The sequence below is a fragment of the Colossoma macropomum genome, unplaced genomic scaffold, assembly GCF_904425465.1.
Source record: "Colossoma macropomum unplaced genomic scaffold, Colossoma_macropomum, whole genome shotgun sequence".
In the NCBI taxonomy this organism is placed as follows: domain Eukaryota; kingdom Metazoa; phylum Chordata; class Actinopteri; order Characiformes; family Serrasalmidae; genus Colossoma; species Colossoma macropomum.
The window spans coordinates 38,890,678-38,899,613 of record NW_023494803.1 but is presented as its reverse complement, the minus strand read 5'-3'; positions in this window follow the sequence as shown (position 1 = coordinate 38,899,613).

Sequence of the window (8,936 nt, the reverse complement as noted above, 5' to 3'; positions counted from 1 at the left end):
CCCAATAGCTGACCCTTTTATTACAGACCCAAAAAAGATCTAATAACCCAGCAAACTCCAAAAACTGCCTCTAATTGTAATTGCTGGAGGAACTGACACTCTTTTGATTGATGAATTCAATAATTATCATGTTATGAAGGACGCTGAGCTCTCCATCAACTGTGGCATGATCACAAAATGAACCCATTTGAATGCAATAAAATCAGAATATTTACTTGTACATGGAGGAAAATGTTAGCTATTATGGGAATTAAATCTGGAAAAAGGTTATATGACAATCTGCAATTGTTCAATCTGATCCACAAAATGAAAATTAATAAGCATGTAACATAATCTATGTAGACTTTGGAATACTCTAACACATATGTATTGCATATATGGCTTAAAAAGCCTATTCCTTATTTAAAAATGGTCTATAATAATTTTAATATCATGAAAGAATTGAGCATCATGAAATAATCGTCATTCATTAATAACTGAAATGTTACAAACTAGACAACAAAAACAAACAGATGGATTATTCATCATTTAAAGCATTTTGGAAATAATAAGAAGTTATAAAAATAACAAGTGTTATTAAATATGTAATTTAATTTAATTTAATGTCATCAGTAATGAGATGTGCAGGATTTTAAACACAGAGGTCACTAAAATAGCATCAGAGTCATTAGTACTATGCAATTTAGACTATTTTGCTGCAATATGGTCAAATGCAGCAAAGAAACATTTGATGAAACTGCAAATAATGCAAAATAAGGCAGCAAGAACAACATTACAATGTTCATACAGAACCAGCATAAATAAAATGCATCATAGACTTGAATGGTTACGGGTAGAAGATAGGTGGAAGATGATCCTACTTATGAACAAAAACATCCAGCAGATCTTTATGATCAACGCATGTAAAAGGTAGAGAAACTAATACAACAAGACATACGACAAAAAATTACAAAAAACACTAAACACACTCAAAAGACACTATTGAACCCATTTGAAGACCTCTTAGATAGGTCCAATACTTTCAAGTCTTTCTACTGTTATTTTCTGTTTTTAATTGTCCTACTATGTTATTTTCCACATTTCACAGGTTTTGTTTTCTTTCAGTTTCTTTTATTTTTATTTTTTACTCATGTTTTGTATGACTTGTTTCATTGATTGTTCTTGCACTATTTGGTAATGTAAAGTATGTCTACTGGACCCCAGGAAGAATAGCGGCTCTCGCGATAGCAGCTAATGGGAATCCTTAAAATAAACAAACAAATAAACAAATAATGATGTAAAGTCTATTTATAGTCATTTCTTATCATAAAATTGCTGTGAATAGCTATTTGTGACATTTGGTCCTCAGTATTCCACTACGAAGGATTTTGGATATTTCATTATCAGTTTTGTCAAGTTTCTCAGTAATTATAGAACTATATACAGCTCTGCAATTTTAGCATCATATTAGAATCATTTTATACACACACCTGCAAAAAATGGATTTATATTTATGAAAACAGTGATTCCAATGTATTCCAATGTATTATTACTATATATATAGACTCGCCTTCCTTTATTCATGGTCTGGGCAGGGATGCAGCATATCTCGCTGAGTGGCATTGCCTTTCATTTTGACTTTATCTGTCACTATTTTCTCCCTACTCAAAGTGTGCTCTGTACTGATGCACCCATGCATCTTGGGGTGTGCGAAAAGGACTCAGTTTATCAGTCACCCCTGAGATAAAGACAGAAAATCCATGACAGAGTACTCTGCAGTAAGCAAACACAAACCTCAACCGCAACCCAGATAATCCTGTAAGACTGACAGCAGCGAGGAGCCCATATTTCCCTCCTCTACGGCCTTTCTGCTCACTTCAAACCCGCACACTGGGAATCCGCCGATATAGAGCAGGGCGATAGACACAGCTTTTCGGGCCGCTCCAGATAGTGTCAGTTCATCTATCAGCTAAGTCACATTTCCCCTTCTCCATTATGGCAGATGTGTAACTTAATTTTCCTCTGAAAGGTTATCAAAGAACAGAACATCTATCATTCAGAATACTTTGTTACTCTGAGGTTTGTCTTCACGGTCTCTCTCTTTCTCTGTCTTTCTTCTACGGAGGAGCTGAACTATCTAAATGTTCTCTTTCTTTAAAATCTCTTAACTCTAAGGGTCTGTAAGTGGGTCTGCACGTCAGTTCCTTAGTCCCATAACTACAGAACTTACACATTATTTTTATTGTATTTAAAGTAGATACTGAATAATTCACAGAACATACTGAAAAGTCCATAGCAGTTATGGAATAACTCATAGCAGATACTGAATAATTTATAGTATTCACCAAATAATTTACAGTGGGCAGTGAAGAATTCAGAATAGGTACTGAATAATTCACAGTGGACACTGGGCAGTCCACAGTAGTTACTAAATAATTTATAGTAGACGCTGAATAATTTACAGGAGGTACTGCAACATTCACAGTAGATACTGGACACATAGTTACTGAATAACTCATAGCAGATACTGAATTATTCATAGTATTCCTCAAATAATTTACAGTGGGCACTAAATAATTCACATTATAAAAAGGATAGTTCTGGTCCTAACATCTGATTGGCTCAGCCACATTTAAAGCCACAATATATGCACACCTATGACTGCTTCACAGTGACCAAACTCTGAATTGCTGTGTCATAGCATGAAAAATCCTTGTGCTGTTAATGGAATAAACTTTGACTCTAATGCTGCTCGCAGGAACCACTGAGTGTACAGATGAAGTTATGAAGTTAGAACCTGTTTTTGTTTAAACTGAGGGGCTGGCAACTTATGTTCTTAACTAGAACTAGGCTGGTCAGCCAGCTAACAGGCTAAAGATAGCTAACAGCCTAAATAACTCCATCATTAATATCACAGGCTTGAATTAAAGTACTTACGAAATGATTAACAGTATAAAACTCTACAGAATGTCACTTAAATGACTGACACGCTTCAAAGGTCCGTGTTTCAGTCAGAAGTCACGTCAAACCCAGACTGAATCCCAAACAGCTCTGTATTCCATAAATAGTGTGCCAGCCATGGATATTTAGAAATTCTAGCCTCTACAGCCAAATAGTGCATCATTTATCGATTATGGATGTGGCTGAATTCCAAATGACTATTTTTGGCTATATCATTTGCTGTTCGGGTGCAGGAACCTTTACCTTAGACCTCATAATTCCTCACTCAGTTCCAGTACTCTGCTTCATGTCGGCCCTAAGAACACTCTTCCGTGTGATAAAACCACAGTAATGCATGGCCTCTCATGGCTTATTGCTTTATTATAAAATGGATAATTCAGGTCCTAAAATCTGATTGGTTGAGCTGCGTCCGAAGCTGTTGTAAAATCCATGATACATGTCTATGACTATCAATGACTGCCTTACAACAACTGAACTCTGTATTACTGCACCATGTCACAAATTAACCCTTGTGCTGTTAATGGAATAATCTTTGTCTCCCATGGTGCTTTCATGGACGACCGAGTGTAGTGATGAAGTAAGAACCTGTTTTTTTGTTTAAACTGAGGGGCTGGCAACTTAAGTTCTTAAATAGAACTAGGCTTAAATTAAAGCCCTTATCGTATAATTAACTGCAAAATGGCAATCTAAAAGTCTAAAGAATGTCACTTGAATGAATCACACGCTTCAAATGTCCATGTTTCAGTCAGAAGTCATGTTAAACCCAGGCTGAATCCCACATAGCTCTGTCCTCCCTAAATAGTGCACTAGCCATGGATATTTAGAAATTCCAGCTACTACAGCCAGATAGTGCATCATTTATCCAGTATGGATGTGGCTGAATCCCAAATGACTATTTTAGCTATATTATGCACAGTTGGGCTGCAGGATCCAGTGTTTAAATTCCTACATAGTGCACTATGAAGGGAGCAGGGAGCCATTTGAGATACAGCCCCAGCATGAGAAGAGGGGCGCTGCTGGATTGGTGCTAAATAAGACTTGGTGGTAATTTAGTGACCAAAAAAAAAAAAAAATTGAGTTGATTTTTACCTTAGACATCATAATTCCTCACTCAATTCCAGTATCTAATAAAGCAATAAGCCACAAGAGAATATGCGGTACTGTGATTTTATCTGTGATAAAAAATACTGGGCAGTTCATAGTAGTTACTAAATAATTTATAATAGATACTGAAAAAATCACAGTAGATACTGGATAATTCATAGTAGTAATAGATACATATGATATATACACTCACTGGGCAATAATGTTGTCCATTCATATGGCTATAACAAAACATGTTTTCAAAAGTTAAAAAGAATCTTTCTTTAGGGCCAAAATTGATCAAATAAGATTGTTTAACAGCCTTAGTATTAACACAAGTTAATAAAGGCATAATTTGTAGTAGAACACAGCATATTGAGTCAATTACATATTAGATTATAAATAAAACAGAGCAGAAATCTCAGTCTCTCTGCATCATTACATGTCATCATTGGGCATGAGTGAATTATGAAGTCTATGGTAAAAGCCAAGCCTAATTGATCTCATTCAAATGTGCATTGCTTAACCTCTTTAGGTGATGGATAGGGAGCATATCTGAAGGACTATTGACAAGAAATGTCTCCGAGTGACTCATCAATCCTTGATAGAGCAATAATTACAGGGGCAACAATTTCATATGCAGCGTAACATGAACGACAATAACCAGAGATCAAAGTTACTGGACAACGTTATTCACGAGCAGAATAAATTACCCTACTTGAGGCCCTGTTTGGAGGAAATGTGCAAAATTACTTTGCCTGCTTTTTCTGTCAAGATGGCAAAAGACTGAATTAAGACTTTGATTCAATGTAAATGTACCTTGGTACAGATAGCCACTAGCAAAGTAGTGCAATTTTGAGTTTTCTGCAGAATTTTTCAGTGTAATTAATGCTCAGTGTGAAAAAGGACTGGCAGGAGCATCTAGTTACATTGCTAATGCCATTATGGTACTACTGACTCAAACACGAGGCATCTGTAATATGTTACACAGTCATTTAAACAGGCTTTGCAGTGAGCTTTTGCCTTGGCAGCACTTTATATGATTTAAAAGATAAACGCAGTGCCGGCAGCAAATTGCTTACTGATGGTTAATGGTTGAATGTGTACGAGGAGGACTACCATGCGTTTGTTATTTAATGTGTAAAATACAGAGTACACTGAGGCGAGGCTGTGGTTCATAATGAGGCGCAAGTGCACTCAATAGCTGAACCAAACAAAGGTACAGTGGGGATGTGTATTAAATATGCAGACATCTACAAGGAACTGTGCTATTTCAACTCAGTCTTGCTTGAGAATTTCAAGTGTTAGAGGGACAATTGGCCTCTCTAGGCTCCACACACTAAACTTTTACTGTTGCTAGGTTGCGCTAGCTTTATAGAGTGTTCATAACAATTCAAAGTCTAATGAGTTTTAAAAAGTTTAAAAAGTTACACTACCAGACTTATGTGGATGAGTTTTGAGGTGTGTGGATGGGTGGGAGGGTCTTATCAGTGCCACAGTGTTGGCTGGCTGCTATATATAGCGCTGCTGTCGGAACAAAACCTTGTATCTCTATTTTTGTCATTTTTCAGGTTTAGACATCATTTGAAAGTACCTGTTGTCCTTTACATTATCTGTAAATTTCATGAGGAACCGCCCAAAGTAAACGGCCCAAAATAACTTGGAAAAAAGTCTGGTTCCATTGACTTACATTAAAAGTAAAGTATGTTTTTTTGTTCTCCTATGAAGTTCGGAGATATGAGGTTTTCTTCTGAACAACAGCGACATGTGTATATACAGACGGGACATTTTAGACATTAATATAACAGCAAACAACTGTTATCCACGCCCCCTCTGTGTTTGCTGTAATCTGAGCTTCCCTGTTTTTCGTTTTCATCGCCGATCTGGCCATGCATACATGTTAGTCCCGCCCTGTGAAAATGTCAGCCCTCCTCACATTTTGTTTTGCCCTCCCCAGAAAGTGACCGCCCACAAACTATTGTGTGTTCACCACTTAAGTTGGAATGGGAATTTCAAACTAGAAGCTGAGGCACCAGAATGTAATCTTACCTGCTGCCCCTTTTAAGGTGGAAAGGAAAATTCGAACAAGAAGCTGAGGCACCAGAATGTAGTCCTACCTGCAGCACCTTTTAAGGTGGAATGGAAAAGTCAAACAAGAAGCTGAAGCACTGGAATGCAGTCTTAACTGCTGCACCTTTTAAAGTGGAATGGGAACATTCAAACAACAAGCTGAGGCACCTGAATGTAGTCTTAACTGCTGCACCTTTTAAGGTGGAATGTGAAAATTCAAACAAGAAGCTGAGGCGCCTCAATGTAGTTTAGCTGCTGCACCTCTTAAGGTGGAACGGGAAAATTCAAACAAGAAGCTGAGGCGCCAGAAGGTAGTCTTAACTGCTAAACCTTTTAAGGTGGAACAGAAAAATACAAATAAGATGCTGAGGCACCTGAATGTAGTCTAGCTGCTGCACCTTTTAAGGTGGAATAAGGAAATTCCAACAAGAAGCTGAGGCATTAAATGTAGTCTTAACTGCTGATATTTGTACCTTTTCATAATGTAATGTTTTAAACAGAACAATACAATTAAAAGGCCGGAATCAAGACGGGTTGTGGAGTCAAAATGACTTAAAAAATATAACTGCAATGGAATACAGTACAATTATGTTCCCTAAATAAACGTACTGAAGACTGACGTGAGAGTGTGCACCTTGGAGTTTTGATTGGTTTAACTGGTAATGCAGTCTCATATTGCATTTTCAGAAATGGGTTTAGGAAATGGGTAAAATTTCACTCCGTCCTCTAAACTTCTTGGGATGCTGGGTATCCAACACTGCTGCATTGTGAAGTTCTGACAGCTGTCAAATATGCCGATGTCTGGTTTCAGTTGCAAAGCTAAGAAGGCTTCATTGGGTGAGCCAGTTCACTACTGCACCACCCTGAGGCTGGTTTCACAGGCCTATTGTCAGTGTGGTGTGTTTTGTTGCTTAATGTGATAAAGAACCACCTACTTTAAAAGGAAATGACTGACGCACAAAATAATGAACCACAGACTGTTGTTTTGTTTGATGTGTGGTTGCAGAGCAATTCTCGAAATGATGCTACAGCAAAAACACACCCACAGGAAGGGATATCTTGCCTCCAAAGATTTCAAAGAAAACAGTTGAATACCTTTTAAAGCGGTGATGCTATGAATGTTTTAAAGCCAGATACTAGATTTTGGTCCAAAATGGTGCACAGAGCAACAGTTCACAAAACTGTGTTTCCATTGGACAGATTAAAACTGGTGCATGGAAGTGAGAACACACTGATTTGGGAACAGCCAATTAGAATACAACTGGTCAGCTTAACGGGCACTATATCACTGTGAGTTGAGTGTCTGAGGTTGTGGCTCTAGTTAGTTATGAAGAATGGAGACAGAAGTTTGTCGTTTCATGAATAAAGCAGGCTCAAAAACAGTAAAAACAACAATTACCTGAATTTGCATTTGAGCTTCTATTTTTCCCTAATAGACAGCATGACATCATAAGGCAATTTTATAAGACTTTCAGGGAGTCCAAAGGGTTTATTAGGAGTTCCTGGACCCCCGAAACCCCCATATTTCGCACTATTGTTTTCCCCAATGTTGTTGCTAATTAGTAGCTACAAGTTACATGCATGGATATACTGTACATAGCAACACTTTCACCTTCTATTAGGCGCTTGGTATTGCGCAGCATCTCTCCCTCTGTCTCTCTCTCTCTCTCTCTCTCTCTCTCTCTCTCTCTCTCTCCTCTCTCTTCTCTCTCTCCCTCTCTCTATCTCTCTCTCAACTTGTTTCCCAGATGCTATACCGCTGTTTTCCCATGTCATGCGAGGTAGGTGTTCCAGGTATCTTGTCGCTCGCCCAGCCCAGTTGGTTTATCACTGATGCTTTCAGTTCCAAATGATGCTTTAGCCATGTACCTCCATTTATCATCCGGAGCCAGGCGCCATGCACTCAGCCGGCACAGATAGGCAGTTTATTTCTCATATTTATTTATTCTGGGTCTCCAATGTGTATCTGTGTACGTGGACAGTATAGATGTACAGTATATAAAAAGGGAAACTGAAACAGAGTTCGAAAAAGGGTAAAAAGTGAGTGTGGGTCGAAGGACAGATAAGGTTCATCAATTAATGCCACAATTATTGAGATATGGGCACGACAGCACTACACAAGATTAAAAGTTGTGGCAGCGGGGGTCGGCCAAGGTAACACTTAATCTAATGCTGCAGGAAAACGTTTGCGAGGGCATAGCGCAAAGTCTGCATTAGACTTTAATTGATGCTTTTCTGCAGCCTGTAGTTGGTGATGAATTTTTGGTCCAAGGCGACTAAGATCATGACAGAATTTTGAACTGGCACAGCATGCAAGCTTTTAATGAACATTTTCAGAATGATCAGCTTTTGACACATAATTACGATTGCACAAAAAAACATTTTAATTAACATTTCTTTAAATTCTGAAGATGACTAGAATGCTTGGCTTTCTAGCCACCAAGGATGGAAGATTAACCACTGCTGCACTCCTAGAATGGAAACCATCCATTGCTGTGGTGCAGGACACATTCCTCCAGGCTTGTGGGATATTGGATTGGTAGCAGGTCCAAATGCAGAGAAATCTAAACTGAAGTTTCATAGAGTTGATGAAGGATTATAGTTGCAAGTTGAGAATAAAATTGACTTTGCCTTTGAAATGGGTTCCTTGGGTTACTTGAATTAGTATACAATGTTATTAAAGACATATTTTTATGTAAAAATTGAAAGATATTAGTGTATCCATAATTGCATACATGACTAAATCAGTTGATATTGGAAATTATATAAAACATATAAGACATTTATATGTCTAAACCCCAAAAAAAGCAAGAAACATGTGATTCATGGCTTGAACATTAGTT